General features: G+C 47.1%; 1 protein-coding gene and 1 long non-coding RNA gene across 2 annotated transcripts in view; both read right to left on the reverse strand.

Annotated features, from left to right (window-relative positions):
* Positions 1–20098, reverse strand: part of LOC119399343 (uncharacterized) — a 233338-nt gene that overhangs the window by 184041 nt on the left and 29199 nt on the right. The gene's annotated exons all lie outside the window — the stretch shown is intronic.
* LOC125759260 (uncharacterized) lies at positions 940–13661 on the reverse strand. Its single transcript, XR_007416832.1, has 3 exons — positions 13121–13661; positions 8763–8856; positions 940–989 (listed from the first exon to the last, which is right to left on the reverse strand). It is a non-coding gene; the product is annotated as an uncharacterized LOC125759260 (long non-coding RNA).

Raw genomic sequence — 20098 nt, forward strand, 5'->3', positions numbered from 1 at the left:
CTACCTAAGTAGTAACTGCAGGTAGTAAACGGCAAGGTAGTAAAGTTACTACCATGTCATTTACTACCTGCAGCTATTACATACCAAAGGTAGTAACAGAAAGTTAGTAAATTTACTACCATGACAGTTACTAGTTCCTGTTACTACTTATTGGAAGGTAGTAAGCTAAGCTAGTAACATTACTACCACGACGGTTATTACTTAGTTACTAAATGCAGGAAAATAGTATTTGTAAGTTAGCAAATTTCCACCGTGCATGTTAGCTATTTGCAGCAACTATTGATGAAAATTTGCTACATCATTTGATAACGTCAGTCAACTTCATGAACTAGAAAAATTGCATCTTACTTAGCACAAGGAGCATGCATCAGCTAATCTCACAGAAAAAAAAATTAATGTATTTCAATAAAGAGACTAATGTCTTTAGACATCAGAATCATTAGACTGTCTTTTGCCAGTCTAATGCGCTTTCTCATGCACACCTAATGAGGGTCTACAAGGAATTGGCTGCTGTTAGTGTGTAGAATTCTGATGTATGAGTTTCAGCGTATTGCAGCCTTATGCCTGCAACAGCATGTTTGCTGCACACAGGTCAATAAATCTTTTTGTGGTTAACAATACGAAAGTGTGTAGGCTTTAGAGGATTGTAACAAAAATATCAGCAGAACATTTCCAGCAATGACTATATCAACAGCGTTCTTTACATGTAAGAGTATTTTGAAGCCAATAAGTAATCTTGTAGGCCTATGATGCAGGCATTTGGAAACAAGCTCTACATTGTCAATTCATTTAGTTTCAATGGGACAATAAATGGGGCTAGTTGATTCAATTCCCATGAAAGTGCAGTTTTATAATCACAAACAAACCAATAAGATGATACGAGAAGTTTCCAGGAGTAAGTGCTTTTTTATTTAATTTCTCGACGCGGCACTGACGATAGGCTCTCCTGTGCTGCACTGTTGTGGTGGTACAGTTGCTGTATTTGAAACCTGCAAGAGAGAGTGTGAAAATGTAGTTTGGCATTGAAGCGAACAGCTTAGCGCAACACATCAACAGATGCTGCAATTTATGATTGATGACTTTCTGTTTCGAAATAGTGATATCATTTTTACTATTTTACTTGAATAATCCACGTGTATTCAATGCCCAACCCCATAGCCTTGGCTTAATGCTGCTTTGATCAAAAACATAAGAAAACAAACCGCTATACAGCACTTCTGAGGGCTGTGGTGTCATAGATAGGCCAGCTATCATATACAGGCCAATTAGCTCGGTCAGCTTCTTTGATGTAACGTTGCATAACAGCATCCTTTCGCTACTCAAATGGTACTCCATGCATGACTCCTGGATGACTCCAGGAATAGGCTATTCTGCCATGAGAAACGCCCTCATCCGATCATGCCCTCAGTGGACGGAAACAAGTTTTACGATTCAAGTGGAACGCTCGAGGAGCGCGGGGTTCCCTAGTGCTCTTTTGAGCTCCCTAGCTGAAAAGATGCTCGTCACTCTTAGGACGACCAGAAATAACAGGCCAAACAAGCACACTCGCTCTCCCTTGGCTGACGTTCCCTACATTCACGGTTTCTCTCATAGGTTGAAGAAGACTGCAGGCAGAGTAGGCATAAGAGTTTTGTGCTCCATCCCAAACCATCTGGCCTCCCTATGCAGGCTAGTTAACAGGGATGAAACAGTATCCTTTTGCTGTGACAAGAAGCACAGAAATCATTTCATTGAATGCGTGAAGAACGTCATTTATGACATTCCATTATCATGCAGAAAATCATATGTAGGACAAACCGGACGATGCATAAATTACAAAATGCGTGAACATGCCAAATCTTTAAAAGCAACAACAGGCAGGAACCTGGCATTGTACATCATGCGGCTGCTCCCCATTGCTTGACAATGTGCAAGTTCTCATGAAATATCGGGAGTAATGTGCTCACAAAATTTGTGAGGCGCACATAATTCACAAAAGGGGAGCAGCTTGCGTTAGCGCGCTATCACTAGCACTATTTGACGAAGAAATTAGCTGCCATGAGCCTCAATTGTGATCACTAAGCTTGTTGTCACATGTTTTGTTTTCTTGTTTTGTTTTCTGTTTTATTGTTAGTGGTTGCAGTTTTCTAGCCTTGCTGTCACTTGCTTAAAAACCTTTTTTTTTCAGACCCTGGTTCTTCGTTTTTGTTGATTTATGAATGTCAGACTTTTAGCGGTTTTAATCAGTTTGGTATTGACCACCATGTCATTGTTCTTTTTTGCCATTTTTTGCTTGTGTTTATGTTTTAATGAAATCGGCTTCTGCCGCATCTTGTAAACCCTATCCAAAAAAAAAGCCGGGCGGCCGAGTCACTTGATAGCATTTGTGCCATTTTTCGATTTTTGCTCGCCTGCCTACAGATTCTCAGACTTTCCAATAAGGAAATCAGTTGATAGTCAGCTCTGTGCCCTGTATGTTCTTCGTCCCGTTGTCTGCGCTCTTTTGCCACAAAGAAGAATCCACATTCAAGTGCGTTGTTACTTGTTAAACATCTTGACAGGATAGCACAGCTACTCAAGAAAAGAGCACATAGCAGTGCTGAACTCACGACTAACTTTTCTAGAAATCACGCAGATACTTAAGATATCACCTGAACCCAAGTGTTTTCACAGAGATAACATCATTTACAATGGTCGATTCCACGAAAGATAAAAAAAAGGTGTATACTTGATGTTTCCGATTTTCCTGATAATTTTGTATGTTGTGCACATATGACTGCACAGCACGAAATCGCAATTTGTTTTCACATAAAAATTTTTTCCAACACGGGAAAATTCGACGAGCGTCGCCGGTTGACGACGACCATCTTACGAAGAGTGCGTTTTCGTAAATTCGCAACCATGCTGGCAGCTACTGAAGCTATACATTACAAATATCTTTCTATTTAGCATAAGTAGAAGTGAAGAAGAAATAGCTCTTATAATTTGATGGAATTCTGAGCAAATTATGCATTTTTAAAAATTCACGAGAAACGCTGCGTTAGTGAAAATTAGTCAAATTTGGGACGCTATGGTTACTTCTGTGAACATCTTAGTTTGTTCATATTTGCTGTATGAATAGGCCTTTATGTGAATAATGAACCTCTGCATTTGTATTTCTCTAATAATTTTCAAAGTAGTAAATTTTCATGTATTATTTGTATGGTCGCCCATTTGATGTCGTCACCGATCATCATGCACTATGCTGGCTGTCATCATTGAAGACTACGACATCCGCGTGCTGTACCGCAACGGACGCCAGCATGCTGATGCCGACGCCCTCTCGCACTCCCCCTTGCCTGACGCCAATGCATCCTGCTCAGTATCTCACATTGCTGTTTCTTCCATCGACGTTCACACCATCACTACCGAGCAGCGCAAGGATAAATGGATCACCTCGCTGATAGACTTGCTCACTGATCCGTCGGCAACACCAACCACTCGCCCGTTGCGTCGTCAAGCCCACAATTTCGCCATTCGTGACAACCTACTGCACCGACGCAATTACAACGCCAACGGCCGCCAGTGGCTACTTGTCTGCGTGCTGAAATATGCGAGTCCTTCCACTCTGATCCGCAATGCGCGCACTCTGGGGTATCCAAAACTTACCACCGCATTCGACAACGATACTTCTGGCGAGGGATGTACCGTTACGTGCAGAAGTTCGTCCGCTCCTGCCTCGATTGCCAACACCGAAAACCTTCAACGCACGTGTCACCAGTCGGTCTACAACCATTACCTTGCCCTAAGCATCCGTTTGGGCGCGCGGGCATCGATTTGTATGGACCACTTCTTCTGACCTCGGCTGGTAACCGTTGGGCCATCATCGCCGTTGACCATCCAACGCGATCTGCCGAAACCGCTGCCCTCACAGCGGCTACAGCGTGCGATGTTGCCTCCTTCCTGCTACACCGATTCATGCTGCGTCACGGTCCACCCTAGAGGCTTCTCAGCGATCGAGGCCGTGTCTTCTTGTCGGAAGTCGTCGAAGCCATTCTCAAAGAGTGCCATGCTGTTCACCGCAAAACTACTGCTTACAACCCGCAGACGAATGGCCTAACCGAACACTTTAACCACACGCTCGGCGACATGCTCTCAATGTATGTCGCCGCCGATCACACAAATTGGGATGCCATTCTGCCCTTCGTCACCTACGCCTATAATACCGCCCCTCAGAACACTACTGGTTTTTCACCCTTCTTCCTGTTGTACGTAAGGCACCCGTCGCACACCATTGACACGATACTACCCTACAAGCCGGATCCATCTGAGTGTGCGCCTATTTCTGACACAGCCAGGCTTGCTGAAGAGTGTCGCAAGCTTGCAAAGACCTTTACAACGCACGAACAAGAGCGGCAGAAGAGCCTTCATGGTGGCACCACCACTTCTGAGTCCACGTTAGTCGCCGGAGCGCTCGTATGGCTCTCGGTCCCTACCACTGCAACTGGCCTCTCTTCAAAACTACTGCCGAAATACGAAGGCCCCTACCGGGTCATCGAGCGCACATCACCGGTCAGCTACCTGATCGAACCCATCGAACCAGCTTTGGACATGCGCCGTCGAGGGCGCGACATAGTCAACGTGGAGCGCCTCAAGGCCTACTAACCCACTAATAGTGACAAGCTGTTAAGTCGCCGAACGGCTCCCTTTTAACCATTACGTTTATTGCAGAGAGTAGTGAAGACAGGACAAGAAGGGACACAGATAGGCGCTATCTTTTAAGTGTTTTTTGGACTCAGATCACACATATTTATAATTTAAAAAGAAAAACTTCAACATGCGCAGGCACAGCTGCGTCCAGGAAAAATAGTTATTTCTTTGACAAGTAGTGTAATGACACACTAACGCAATCTCGGCCAAGATTAGGAATACTTGCTGACTCAATAATCAATGTAGTATAGTTTCTTTACTGTTTGGCAAACAGGCGATCGCTGCGTTTCTTTACATTGTTGCAATGTTCCCTGAATCTTTCCTTGAGATGTTGCCCCATTTGCCCTCTATAATGCTTACCCTATGATAGGAGTATCTGATAAACGGTACCTTATATGCAGGGCACGTAACGTGTCCTGTGATTCTTATTGCAGCCAAGCCTCTCCTCTGAGTATCTGGGTTGCTGCTTTTCCATAGTTTAACATGCTTATTTGAGGCCATGAACATTATGCTGATGATTCCGAGCACCAACCGTTTTTATATTGTTGAATATTCCGTGCAGATATGGCATCGTGGCAAACATTTTTCGGCCATCAAGATTTGGCTTTTTTTTTTTTGGCTTGGCAACTGGAAGGTGGTTTTCTGGGTAGGGCATATGCAAACGATACAGCAAGGTGAACAGGATATCCTGCTTGTGTCAGGGGAGTTCTTTGGAAATTAAGGCTTGTCCACAAGTAACAGGAACAGAAATTTTACTGCGTTAGCGAGCCACAGTGGCATAGGCAGAAATTCATTTCGGGGAAGAGGGCGAGTGGGGGCATGGGCCCGGTCTGCTACCCCCTCGCTACGCCACTGTCCAAGCAGTGTCAGACAATGCACCTTTCTACCATTACTGAGTGGGAGAAACTAAGAGGCAGCAATGGCTTGTTTCCCATCAGTTCGTATAACTAGCTCATGCACTTTTTATGCAAATGAAATTGTACATTCAGGAACCTGATATGGTACAATCCTTGCCCGGATGCTCGTGGGTAAGCACCAGTGGGTGTTAGTAATCATGTGCCAGTGTTAATATGTTAGTGGCTTCAGATTCGAAAGAACCTTTGTGGTATTTAATAAAGAAAGACGCAGTCATCCTCATATCTAAAACATTTAAAAACTTATGTGCTTGCATATTGTACTAAATAATCATGTTCCTATTTCTTGTGGACGAGGCTTGATTTCAAGAACTCGCCTGGATGCAAGCAGGATATCCTGCTTCCCTTGCTGTATTGGCTGCAGAAGCCCTACTAAACAAATACCTTCCAGCTGCCAGGCCAAAGAAATGGCTAATCGTGATGGCCAAAATATGTTTGCCACTATGTCATACCTGCACGGGATATCCGACAATATAAGAACGGTTGGTGCTCGGGCAATCATCAGCATAGTGTTCACGGCCTCAAATAAGCGTGCTAAACTATGAAAAGGTTGCAACCCAGACACTCACTTGGCTGCAATAGGAATCACAGGACACATTATGTGCTCTGTAAGGAAGGCATCGTTTATCAGATGATGGGATAAGCATTATGTGGGGCAAATGGGGCAGTGTATCAAAGAAAGGCTCAGGGAAGACTGAAACATAAAGAAAGGCAGTGATGACTGGTTAGCTGAACACTGGAGCATGTGTGGTTGCTTCCCACTTTTTGATGAGAGTTTCATCGTGCGTATGCACAGCAACGAAACTACTACATTAAAATTGAGTCAGCAACTATTAATAATCTTGGCTGAGATTGCATTAGTGTGCCTTCACTATCTTTAACAAAGAAATAATTATTTTTCTTCGATGGAGCTGTGCCTGCGCACGCCCAATTTTTTTTTTCATGGCAGCTGCACCACAGTTTCATGGCAGCACAAACAACACAGATGTTCGATGGAAGATGGAGGAGGCTTGAAGAGACGAAAAAAATCTTCAAACGGTATGTCACTGCAGCCAACTCTTGTACGAGTAGACTTGCCTTCATCAAGATGGCAACATCAAGAATTAACAGTTGCTCCCTTTATGAAGACAACTCCAAGTTTCAAAACGTTGGCTCTAGCGACATCCCATGTTCAAAGATTACAAGCTCAACAATACAAACTATTCGACGTTCCATGTTCAAGGAATGCAAACTAAATAATATGCATTGCACTGAAGTGCAGAAGGTATGTTTCTCACTCCTAAGCTAAAGGCCAGTATATGCTGTATATCAATAGACCTTATGCAAAATTGCTGCCATCTGTTGGAGGTTTGACGAAGCTAACGATTCGGCGCCATGTTGGAGGCTTGTGCCCGAATTCTATTGCTGTCGCCGCTATCACTTCTTGCTTGTATCCGCTTTGGTAGTCGGCAATCAGGGCGTAAAAATGTCAGGCGGGCCTGTACACGTTACCGGCATTTCCTAGTTTTTACGTTGACGGTTATTACGTGTAAAGAACCGCCTCACAGCGAGAAGAAGGTACAAGTTTGACACTGCGAGTCACGTGCAGGCCTGTCGTCGTCGATAATGAAGCTCTGCGCTAGGTTACAAATTGGCCTGTCTGTTTTCAGTGTAGCGAATAAAGCGTTGTTAGCTATCTGAATATCATGCTTGTATAATGTAGGATGGTTGGGAAGAGGCTTTATTTAGCGCGGCTAGGTGCAGCGATGACGGTAAGAAAGTGCAGTTGACCCAATTGAAAGCATATTTCATGAGGGACAGCCTATGTCGAGCCGACGTAGTGTCCATCTAATTTTAAATAAAACGTTGTCCTCTTTTTATCTTTGAAATAATATTATTTCGCTGTTGTAGTCATCCGACCTATGTTATGTACAGAATTACCGTGCGATTAAAATGCAGAAAATTGCGCATCTCATGCACGTGGAAAGTGAACATGAAAAGTGTAGTGTCTCCTAGAAGTAGATGCCGATCAGCTGGTATTTTATTGAATATCCTTCCGATATGTGATCCTATATAACAGGAAACGCCAAGAATATTCGTGTTCACATTGTCGCTTTAGGGGCCTACTGGTGCTTTACAATTTAAACCCGTTGCGGCAAGGCAGTTTTGCTTCGCCGACTGAAACCGCCTCAGCACGTAACCAGCGGTAGCGCACCCACGGTAGAATGTAGCACATTTCCCGGAACAGCATTTTATTTAGTTTCATAAGAAAAGTACCACGCACTTGAAGCACCTGTTAACATTTCATAGCAAACTGGAGTGTACAGAGGATTTTTCCGAAGGGGGGATCAGCTTTTGGGAGAACCTGATTTGCTCTTCCTGGGGTATAAGTTAAACAAAAAAAAGTAAGGGGTGGGGGCGGTCAGGACATCCGGGCAACCCGTCTGAACCTGGCAGTGATACCACATGAAATGCTTGAAAAATACGCATAGTGAAGAAATACGCACGCAAAGCATCCCACCAGACGCTACCTTGTTAAACTCCACCATCGAAAACAAACTACAAACAACACGCTCCAGCACAATCGGTCCGTCCGCTGCAAATCAATGACGCGCACGAGCTATCTGTCTAACATGCAATTGTTATCGCAATTTAATAAACAAGCTAATATCAACAGCAGCGCAGGCATGTGCGAGTAGCCGCGATGCAGCTTTGAAGCTCGTACACGAAGCGGGTTTGTGCCTGCAGCAAGCACACGGTGCGAAAACTTTCTTGTTCTGGCATGACATGAAAGAGTGTTCTCTGATGAGTGCCGATGCTGTCACATACCACATATATTAACGGCGAACGGAAACACGGCGTTAGTCGTAAGCAGTAACCGAAGCAACGGAACAATCTGCTGATTCTCGTCGGCCACGAGGAAATGTACTAACATGGAGGCTTGGTTCCTGCAAACCTTCTTTCAGCATCCCAATTTCCTCAATCTCAGCAACACAGCACTCGAAAATATGTTGGCATTTTCGTTCTTATCAGCCGCCACACGTTGATATGTACGCTCCTTGTCTACATGCGGAGCGTGCTTAGCCTTCAACATGGCGGAAATGCACACAGCGGCCGCTAGATGGCAGCAGATTTTGCTTAAGGTCTATAGGTGCTATGTGTCCAAACTGTCGCAATCTAGTGATGAAAAGAAATGCCTACCACTCATTATGGCTTGCCCGGGCTTGCAGGAAGTATGCTCCTATCTTGTACTGCAATCTGTCCTCTGTGTCAGTGCCATGAACAGCTCTCATCGCTGATACATGCATAATAGATACCACAAGGAAATGTTGATTTTCACTCAAGACAAACCCAACCACACACAGATAGTGAGTACCAAACATGTCCTCAGGCAAGTCTATATTCATATATTAAAGAGATTGATCCTTGAATGAAGGGATCAGGGTGCAATAAGAACAGGTATTAGTGGACCAGCCACTTGCAGACTATTGAAAGAGTGCCATTGCGTGTTTAACATTCACACATGTACACAGTAAGCAATCAGTCATGGGCACGTTACCAGTAAAATGTAACAGTGTTACAGTTACCTAAGCCAAAAAAGTGGGATAGGTTTCAAACAGGAGAAAGTGCCTCAGACAGGCTGGCCGACGTTTCCATAGGGGGACCTATCTTTATCGAAGGCACCTTGTCATCCTTGGCGTGTTAGTTCTAAAGGGTTAGTGTTGACGTCATGTCTAGCGGTGGTGCTTGTCGCTGTTGGTAATTGCTGCCTGGAAAGAGAAAACTAGAGAGAGGAGTGTAGCCCTTGCCACATCATTTCAAGAAAGTTTGCAACGGCGCTCATCTCAGAAGTAAGGGGGGCTGCAAAGAAGGAAAAAAAAAGCAAGAAAAAGGAGAGAAAAAAAAGGAAAAAAAATGGAAAAGGGGGGGGGTGGTCTACTGAGCGACAGCCGTCAAAGGCAAAAAAAAGAGTGGAGTATGAAAGCCACTTGGAAAGGCTGCAGAAGGGCGGCACGTCTAGCCCTCACAAAGGGCTGCAGAAGATGGTGGGTAAGGCAACTACAGGCGGGGAAAGCGGGCGGCGTACTTTTAAAAGCCCACATGTGGAATTTAAGTGATATTGAGAGGGGTGTCTGAAAAACACGTGCTTGATGGGTGAAGTCATTGGCTCTGTTAAAGCAACTGTTACAGTTATAGTTACAGAGTTTCCAAAAGTAACCTGTTACAGTTACAGTTACTGTGACAAGTAACGTCGTTACTTTGTTGCAGTTACTGTGACGAAGTAACGTCGCTACTTTTCCGTTACTGTATAAAATAAATAATAGATTACAAACCAAACGATAGAATTCATTTATTAAATATGTACGAAGGCATGCGGGCAGTCAAAATTGCACGTGGTAAAACCCTAGACGAAGTAAACCTAATAGGGGGCCAAACACAAGCATTTGTTGTGTACACCTCATTTTGTTGCATCAATTTTGTTGTTCATGCACCGTTGGTGAAAAAGGGAATTTATTTGCAAGTAATAATAACAAATGTCCTCTGATACTCAAAATGGAAAATGTGGTTGATGCACTAGAACGACGGCAGTATCATGGGATGTTTATTAACGACACCCAGAAGCGCATGCGAATAGCAACGGAGAGTGTGTGACGAATGAAGACGACGTCCATTGTGTCTGTTCCATATATATGTTCAAGGTGTATCAGACCCTGTTCGGTTAGCTTTGCGTCCGCTGGGCATACAAACCGTTTCTAAGTCCCGTTATACTCTGGGGCATGTGTTTGCGAAACCCAAAGATTGCACACCTGCAGACGATCAGAGTAGGGTGATATACAAGCGCGATGCGGACATTGCGACGCGACTTGCATCGGCGAAACGGGAAGGAAAGAATCAACGAGGCTTAAAGAAGGCAAACGGGATGTTGTTAAAGCAACTCATGCAACGCATTCTAAGATGGAGCTTGTTTAACACTTCCGGAGAACAGGGCATAGCTTTGACGTAAACACTGTGACGACGCTGGCTCGTGAACGAAGGTGAGGAGAAGGAACTCATGGAATCGCGGTTCATTCGCCGCGACGCGTCGGCTTGCAATATAGTTACTGTATATGGCACCTTTAGGAGCCATGTCGTAGCATATATAGTAACTATAGTCGGATACAACTTAAGAAGTCAGGAGAGACTAAATAAAAGAAATAGTACCGCTCATGCACGCGCCGATGTTCTCCAAAGGCGAAGCCACCGCCATCCCGCTCATGATGTCCGTCCCGAGTGCGCGCCCATTGGTGCAGGCTTGTGTTCATCTGCCTTTGAGGAGAAAATGCCGCTGACTTCTAAAGTTGTATCCGACTATAACATGCAACAACCACATTCCCCTACTGGTTTACACGGACGTATGGGACACTGGTCGATCTCCGCAAATTTTTTTCTTTCTTTCCTTTTCTTTTTCTTGTTGCCAGTGTATACTGAGGATGTCACATGCATAGGAGGCCAAACGTCCATGTGATTTTGTTAATAATTGTTGTATTAAGTTGGAGTAAACCTTTTACAATTAGTTTCAAAGAGGTTTTGAAAAATTAGTTCACGGTATTTCTGCCTCTCAACCGTTTCGCGCTCTGCTGCTTTCTAGCCGTCAGTCAAACACGATTATTGCGCAGCCTCGGACGAAGGAGAATATAAACTTGGCGTCGTGATGTTCCACCGGTACACCAAGAACCGAGCTAGAAGCTCAAGTGACAAAAAGGATATATATACGCCGGAAAAAAAAAACTACTTGAATTTAGCAAGTTGTTCAGTTCCAACATGATTCACTTACGACATGTAGTTTACAAGTAAACTTAAGTTGTGTTAAAGACTGACTGCTGACCTCGGTCTTCTGCAGGGTAGATAATTCTCTAAGCGACCTCCACCCCTAAATTGGTAGGGGAGCCGTGCTGTGGAAAGATGAAAGGTGGAGAGGATATGGGAAAGTAACTGTAACGGTATTTCCCATTACAGTTACTCTGTAAAAAAGTTACAGTGTTACCGTTACAAGTTCCTATAAATTAAAAGTAACTAGTTACAGTTACAAGTTACCGAAAAAAGTAACTAGTTACCGGTAACGCGTTACTAGTAACTAGTTATTGCCCAAGACTGTAAGGAATACCCGAAATATGCACATAGCCCTATGGGCGATCCACATGAAAATAACGATATGCACACTTTTATCGAAATATAAAAAAAATGAAAGAGTGTGCGTGGTCCATGTGCACTTGGTGTGAGGTGGGAATGAGCCATGCATATTGTATTGCATCATGAATGTAAGCCATTCAGGGAACAAACTTTTGGTTCTCTAAAGCGAATTCCCGTGTAGTTTGTCTTGTAGAGTTGAGCTGTCAATTTGATTTCATTTTAAGTTATGTAAGGCCTTCACAAAACCGATAATATTTTCCAACTTTCTGTGAACTTCTGGAAACATATATGAGAATTGAGATCTTTTTCTTTTAATTTATGACCTTACAAAGCTCAATAAACCCTAAATCACTGCATACTAAACCTTGGTTATGCATTTAAGTAAGAGAGCAATATTGGCACTATGCTAAGTAAAAAAAAGCGTGAAAATACAATAACTTAAAGCACCACACAATAAAGTAACATTCTCGCAACATGAGCACAATCTAAGTTATTTGTGATAGAGAACCTCGTGTGCTTAAAGATGCTAAGAAAAAATATATAATGGCAGAACACGAGCTCACGCATATTTTCTCAAACACACAATATTGAAACAAAGAGTAGCATGTGTTAGCTTAATTAACCTAATTGAATTGACATATTCGTCTACTAACACTATTTGATATAAACATGTGCTTCTTCACATTAAGTACGCATTTGTTGGAGTGTGCACTTAGTACCAGTACGTAACGTAATTCACTCAAATACATTACTTCGAGTGAGCTCCTTTAAAACATTTATGAGGCAGCTAGGTTAAAATCCTAACCACAAAACAACTGCATGGATTTCTGGCGAAAAGCTCGGGGACGCAACCACGAAAACATATCCATCATCGTGTGCGCGTGTCAGGGCTGTGTGTTTTGCTATCACGTCAGGGGCGTAGCCAGAAATTTTTTTCGGGGGGGGGGGGGGGGTTCAACCATACTTTATGTATGTTCGCGCGTGCGTTTGTATGTGTGCGTGCCTATATACGCAAGCAAAACTGAAAAATTTCGGGGGGGGGGGGGTTGAACCCCCCCAACACCCCCCTTGGCTACGCCCCTGTATCACGTCCCCAGTCTTGTGATAATTTTGCGTGTTATTGCCGAGTTTGGTGAACTCTCGCATCACCACAGTGAAAACATTATGGGACGACCCCATGTGTTTAAAAGCACACACTTTCTAACGGCGACAAGGGATTCTAGAAACACTCTCAAGCGATGATCTCGTACAGTAAACAGTCAAGGAATAACAGCACAACGACACGAGGCCTGCATGATCGAAGCATAAGATTGCGTAGCGCAATGCGCATCCTTCAAACATGTCATTTATGGTGGTGTATATAAGAGCACCCAAAGCACAAAACATACCTGCCTATCGGGTATCTGTTGATCATCCTCGCTGTGCCAACACGACGGTTCCTGCAAACAGTTGTCATGCAACGAAGTAACAAAGTTACGTAGTTCAGCGACCTTCTTCAACTTACCCAAGTTTGGCACAGTCGCTCGTCAAAAGGCTCAAGCTTCCGCTCCTGTGGAACCGCGGTCGCCGCTTGTCAAAACACTCGGACGCGGATTGTCTTCGGAAGTACACTCGATCACTCGATCAACGTGAGTAATCGATGAACGAAGCAAGAAAGCACTTTTGAGCGCGGACACAAAGCTGTGCGTCCCGTGAGGCTGTGTTGAGTGGCAACGAACAACGACCATCATCCGCCACTGGATCAAGGCAGGAGAACGCCCCAACACGCGGAAATTCCCAGTCGACGAATGTCGCGTACGATAAGCACGCAATAAACGCACACAATACACGATAAACATGTAAGCGCGGCACACATGTGTTCATGGGAAGCTGGTGGTGCTCCGGCAGTACGAGACCTGTTGCAACTGTTAGCTTACAGTCTAAACCAAAAAGAATATAGGTGGCAGCAGTGTCGTGATATGCTACAGGCCATAATTTTTATTAAAAATAAAACGTATTTGTGGCTTTTCACACAGGCGAAGGTCAGGGAGGCGGGGCTCTGTATATAAGCGTTGCGTCCGCCTTTCGCGTCGGGCCCCATATAAGCGTTGCGTCCGCTCGAGCCATTTCCGCCTCGGGCTCCATATAAGCGTTGCGACCGCTCGCGGCCGCATATAGCGGGCCCAATCCGTCACCGCAGAATTTGTCACGCTTAATGGCGATTGAAGGGCCGCTTATATGCAGTACGTTGTGGTGGAATAAAAATGGGCCGTTTATGTGCCGGACGTTATACGGTACTTGAATAAGAGTGTAGTCGTTAGCTACGATGATCCATTTGTTTCCGAAAGTCTACGTCAACAACGGCCCCAGTAAGTCTATACCGACTTGCTGGAACGGCCGGCGAGGGGGCCCAGTTGGCTGCAGAAGTCCGGTTGGCCTAGTCGGTAGTGCCTTCCGTCTCTGACAATAGAGTCTTTTAGCAAGTTACGGAAGTACGGTACGCAAATACGGTACCGCTCCTCCTTTCCTGGTCGATGAGCGGCCAAAGCACAACCAGCGGGAAAGGAGGAGCGCTATCGTACGGCCTTACCGTATTTGCGTACCGTATTTCTGTAACTTGCTAAAAGACTCTGATCTCGTCAAGTCTTTATGTAACCAGCGACGTCGGTGGCAAGGCGTGGCCAGTAGTACTTTACCTGTATTCTTGCAAGCGTGCGAGAAAGGCGCAGGTGTCCTACCGTGGGGTCGTCGTGCAGGGCCTGGAGGACTTCCGGTCGCAATGCAGAAGGCACCACGGGAAGGTACTTGGTCGAAGTGGTGCAAAGCTCTTCTTTTGGAGAACGCCGCTGCGTAAGAAAAACGACGCCAGTGCTCGCTTGAACAATTTCGGAACGACGGCGGTCTTGCCTTCGAGGTATTTTATAAGGCCTCTGAGTTCCGAGTCCGACCGCTGCTGTTCAGCGAAGTCATCGGTACTTATGGTTTCCAAGAAGCAGTCATCATCCTGGTCGTCTTGCGGCGGCGGGTCCAAGGGGGCACGAGACAGGCAGTCGGCGTCAGTGTTTTCTTCCGGTTTTGTAAACGGTGGTAATGTCGAATTCTTGAAGTCACAAGCTCCATCCTGCGAGACGACCTGAACAGTCCTTCAATTTAGCTAGCCAACACAGCGCGTGGTGGTCGCTCACAACTTTGAAGGGCCTGCCGTAAAGGTGGGGGCGAAACTTTGATGTACCCCAGACTATGGCAAGGCACACCTTTTCTGTTGTAGAATAGTTGGCTTCCGCCTTTGATAGCAACCAGCTAGCATAGCGACTGCAATCCTCCAGTCCTCTGCAGAAGAACGGCGCCGAGTCCTACACTGCTTGCGTCAGTGTGTACTTCTGTTTGGGCGTATTCGTCGAAATGCGCGAGTAACTGCAGGCGTCGTTTTAGGGGCGAAGCTCCTTAAGGCGGCACCCGTTCGTCCCTCGTAGTAGTGCGTAACCAGTCGTAACGCTAGTACCAGATCTTGACCTCCAAGGTGGTGCCGGTGGGAGATTTTTCCTGTGCGTTGTTGAACAATAAAAAATTCGCAGCGTGCGCGTTAACTAAAAGCCGAATTATTCTGTCTCTCATTCCCCATTAGCAGCCATTGGCATGTTCCAGTAGGAAACGTTAGTAGAAGTAAAAGTGTATGTGTTAGCTAATAGCCGACTTCTTCTGTGTCTCATTCCCTTTAGCAGCCATTGTTTACCTCCAAGGTAGTGCCTGGTGAGATTTCTCCTGTGCGTGATTAAACAATGAAAATTTTGTTCAAAACGCCGTTGATTGATGAAATAAACCAACGAAAGACGCCAGATGTTTTCTAAAAGCAGAACGAAAGAACGCCAGATGTTTCTAAAGCAAAACGAAAAGACGCCAGCTGCTTAACGAAAGACGCCAGATGTTTTCTAAAGCAATGGTTTTCTAAACAATGAAAATTCACAGCGTACATGTAAAATTAAAGTGAGCTGCAAGTCGTCATAACTCATCGAACCTTTAATATAAACGCGCCCGATCTCACGTCGGTGATGATGTACTGGGCAGAATTCACGGAAGATTCACGGTTTACCGATGAATCTCCGCAGCTTCGCCCACTCATCATCATTCACTCCGTGGATATGCTGTGATATTTTGTTGTTAAAATTCTTCTTCCTGCGGTGTTTGCCACTTGAACTCGACGTCGGTCCTGGTAAGGTTAGTAAGTGGCTCGGCGATGCGGGCAAAGTTTTTGACGAACCGCCTGTAATAGGCGCACAGGGCCGAGAAATCGACGCACGGCCTTCTTGTCGGCAGGTGGCGGGAATGTAGCGATGGCGGCTGTCTTCTGCGCGTCAGGGCATAATCCGGACATCCTTATCACGTGTCCCAAGAACAAGAGCTTCTCATACGTAAAGCGACACTTTTCTGGCTTCAGTGTGAGTCCGGAGCTCTTTATTGCTTGAAGTACAGCTTCAAGCCACCGTAGGTGTTCTTCGAAGTTTGAGGCAAACACAACGACGTCGTCCAAGTACACGAGGCAAGTCTGCCACTTCAAGCCAGCCAGTACTGTATCCATGACACGTTGGAAAGTCGCGGATGCCGAGCAAGGACCAAAGGGCATGACCTTGAACTCGAAAAGGCCGTCTGGTGTTATGAAGGCAGTCTTTTCTCGGTCTCTCTCGTCGACTTCGATTTGCCAGTAGCCGACCTTGAGGTCCATCGACGAAAAGTACTTGGCGTTGTGGAGTCGATCTAGGGCGTCGTCTGTTCGTGGGAGAGGGTACACGTCCTTCTTCGTGACCTTGTTCAGGCGACGATAGTCGACGCAAAAACGTAGAGTTCCGTCCTTCTTCCTCACTAACACCACAGGTGACGCCCACGGACTCTTGGACGACTGGATGATGCCGTCGCGTAGCATTTCGTCGACCTGTTTCTTGATGGCCTCGCGTTATCGCGTGAAAACTCGGTGCGGGCTTTGACGGATTAGTCGGGCACTTTCTTCTGTTATGATGCGATGTTTCGCGACGGGGGTCTGTCGAAGTTCCGACAACAACGAGCAGCAGTCCCTGAATTGCAGGAGCAGGGCTTTCAGCTGGTCTTGCTTATGCTTCGGGAGGCTCGGGCTGACGCCGAAATCTGGTTGGGTTCCTCGATCCGTCAAAGCAAGTTCGGTAGCATCGAAGAGGGCGAAAGCATTGCTGGCGTCCACGCATTCGTGGATGTAGGCGACCGTCGTACCAATGTTCAGGTGCCTATGGTCGTGGCTGAAGTTTGTCAGCATTACCTTCGCTTTGCCATCACGACGGCTATGCCTCTTGCGACGCAAAGGTGACGGTTCAGAAGCAGGTGCTAACCACCCTAGACGACGCCTTCAAGGACTGCGGGTTCTTCGGTGCCGACGGAAACAATGTTGCTGGAGAGAGGCTGAATGGGGACGTGCTCTTCTATCACATTCATTACGGGGTTTCCTGGCGTCGTGTGTGGCGGCAGCGCTTTTTCTGAGGTTATTGACTCAGACCTCAGATCGATGACGGCGCCGGGGTGGCTTAGGAGGTCCATCCCAAGTATCCCATCCCTGGAGCAATGCTGTAAGTTTACAAAGCTCGCAGGATGAGTCCTCGTATTGATGGTGACTCTTGCGGTGCACTCTCCAACCGGAGTTATAGATGGCCCCCAGTGGTCGGAATTTCGGGGCCTTCACAAGCAGTCCTAACTTTCTTCAACCTTGTGGCGAATGGTCCACTGACGACGGAATAGTCGGCATCGGCTAGAGCGGTGACGTTGTGGCCGTCGAATAGCACGTCGAGGTCGATAATCCCCCGTCTTGCGTTGTGGTTAAGTCGCGGCGTCGGGTCACGGCTAGGTCAGCTTGTCCCGCTGCTTCTACGTCGCATCGACAGGTCTTCAGGCACCGAAGTTTCGTAGTCAGGGCTCAGTCTGGTTTGCGTCGTGTTCTTGAGATTCGTCGCGGCGTCGTCGGTGGTGGCGCAGTGTCTTCAGTATTTCATCGTACAGTAACCGCACCTCCATCGGTTGCTGCCCTTAGTTTTCCGGACACGGGTTAGGTGACCGGCCTCGGGTTAAGCCAGTGTACTGACGGCGCTGTGGTGAGACATAGCGTCCTGGCGACGGCGAACGGGAAGATTGTCGGGGCGTCCACTGCGTTCCTGTGAGGTAGTCGGCGATTCCGCATGGTCTTTCACCCCGCTGTGGACGCGGCGCGTCAATGGCGAACCTACGCAGTCCCATCTGTCGGTACTGACAGCGGCGGTAGGTGTGGCCAGCTTCTCCGCAATGGTAGCAGAGTGGGCGGTGGGCGGGGGCGCCAAACGTCCGTCTTCCTCGGCGTGTATCGCTGGCCAGCTGGCGGGCGGTATGACGTCGGTGGTGGCGGCGGTGGTGCCTGGCTGCGGAACTGCTGGGGCGGCGCGGCGTCTTGACGTGGGCGAGGAGATGGGGCGTTGCGTCGGGCTGCAGCAGCATAGCTCATTGCTTGGATCTGCGGCGGTGGCGGCTGAGGAACACCCAGTTACTGTTGGATTTCCTCGCGTACAACGTCAGCAATCGACGTCACTTCGGGCTGTGAAAAAGGTGCGAGCTTTCGCAGCTTCTCTCACACGATGGCTCGGATCGTTTCACGCAAGTCGTCGGAGCCGAGGGCATAAACAGCTGCGCTGTCGTGAAATGCGCGGCGATTGTACTTCCGGGTGCGCATCTCGAGCGTCTTCTCTATAGTTGTTACCTCCGAGAGGAATTCTTCGATGGTCTTGGGTGGGTTTCTCATCAGCCCCGAGAACAGCTCTTGCTTGACTCCTCGTATGAGGAAGCAAACTTTCTTTTCGTCAGGCATGTGACGGTCAGCACGGCAGTATAGTCTGTTCATCTCTTCCGTGTAGAGCACGACGTTTTCGTTTGGGAGCTGGACACGGGTTTCCAGCAGAGCTTCCGCCCTCTCCTTGCGGACGACGCTCGTGAATGTTGCGAGGAACCTGGTGCGAAAGTGTCCCACGTGGTCATTTTTCGCACTTGGTTCTCGAACCTGGTCTGAGCGGCGTCTTCTAATGCGAAGTTGACGTGCCGTAGCTTGTCCTCCCTGGTCCAGGTATAGAAGACGGCTACGCGGTCGCACGCTTCGAACCAGCTTTCCGGGTCTTCGAATGACGATCCGCGGAACGTTGGCGACTCCCTGCGTTGTTGTAGCGCGATTGTCGCAGGCGATGGCACAGGGGTTGTCATCGTTGCCGCCGTCGTGGTCATGGCCTTTGTCCTCCGGGTCTTATCGGGTAGAAGCCCTTAGTCTGGTGCTAGACCTCGTTGTGTGCGGCTGGCTCGCTGGTCGGGGTTGGCGTCACGTATTCTTTGCGACTTGGACTGGGCTCCCGGCTTGACGGTGGCGTCCGGAACATGAACAGCACCTCCAACAGATGTCACGGGGTCGTGACGTCGACGAAGACAGCAGTCGGTGCTTCTGAGATCAAACTATTTATTTGGCCGAACTTGCGGCCGGGAAACGGATAGTCAAACAACAGCAATACACACCGTACGCTGATAGCGGCCAACAGAGCCTCGACCATCGTAAAACTCAGAATGGCTGGGACGCGCCGTCTTTTATGCATCATGCATCGAACTTTCTGGCCTTATCACTGGTGGTTGCGCAAGCTCTGGAATAATCTTGACTATACGCGTCATGTGCGCAATCTTGACAAAAAATTGGTCGCGTATCTGCGTGCTTCGCTGCAAATGTCGTCTAAAGACGATAGAAGAGGCGATGCGTGAGATATGGATGCCATCTGGCAATACGTCGGAAAACATGAGCGCTGTGTTGCTGGCTGGTAGTCCCGGCGCAGCAGCGGGCGAAGAACGGCGGTTACCAACGCGACCGGCGGGGACGTCAGCCAGCCCGAACACGCGGTCTGGCGCGAAGCGCCGAAGCAGAAGAAACGTCGGCACTGAAAGAGTACTCTCCACAGACTCTTTTATTTACACGTCGCCTGGGTAAAACAGGAATGCCAGAGCGGCGCCCCATGGCATTCGTACCGTGCAATACTGTATCGAAACCGAAACACAACAATGAGCTCGTGCAGAGGGCACGGAGGAAGGCAAGTTTCAACGCAGTCGCATTTTCAGCGCAGCTTAAGAAACTAGAGTCTTTAGAATTACGTATGTATGCATTTTCTATTAAAGGAACACACCACCTAATACTTACCTAGTGATTTTGCGCCGCCGATATGCGTAATGTTGCTTTTTGATCGACAATGTACACACGTATGAACCTAGTCAGCCGTTCAAGATGGCTGGCTCTTGGGCAAGTGGTTGAACTTTGGCCGGGTGGCTGAATCGAGGGACGTGCCGACAAACAGAAAGACAGAAAGACAGACCAAAATTTC

Source organism: Rhipicephalus sanguineus, chromosome 7, assembly GCF_013339695.2.
Source record: "Rhipicephalus sanguineus isolate Rsan-2018 chromosome 7, BIME_Rsan_1.4, whole genome shotgun sequence".
NCBI lineage: Eukaryota > Metazoa > Arthropoda > Arachnida > Ixodida > Ixodidae > Rhipicephalus > Rhipicephalus sanguineus.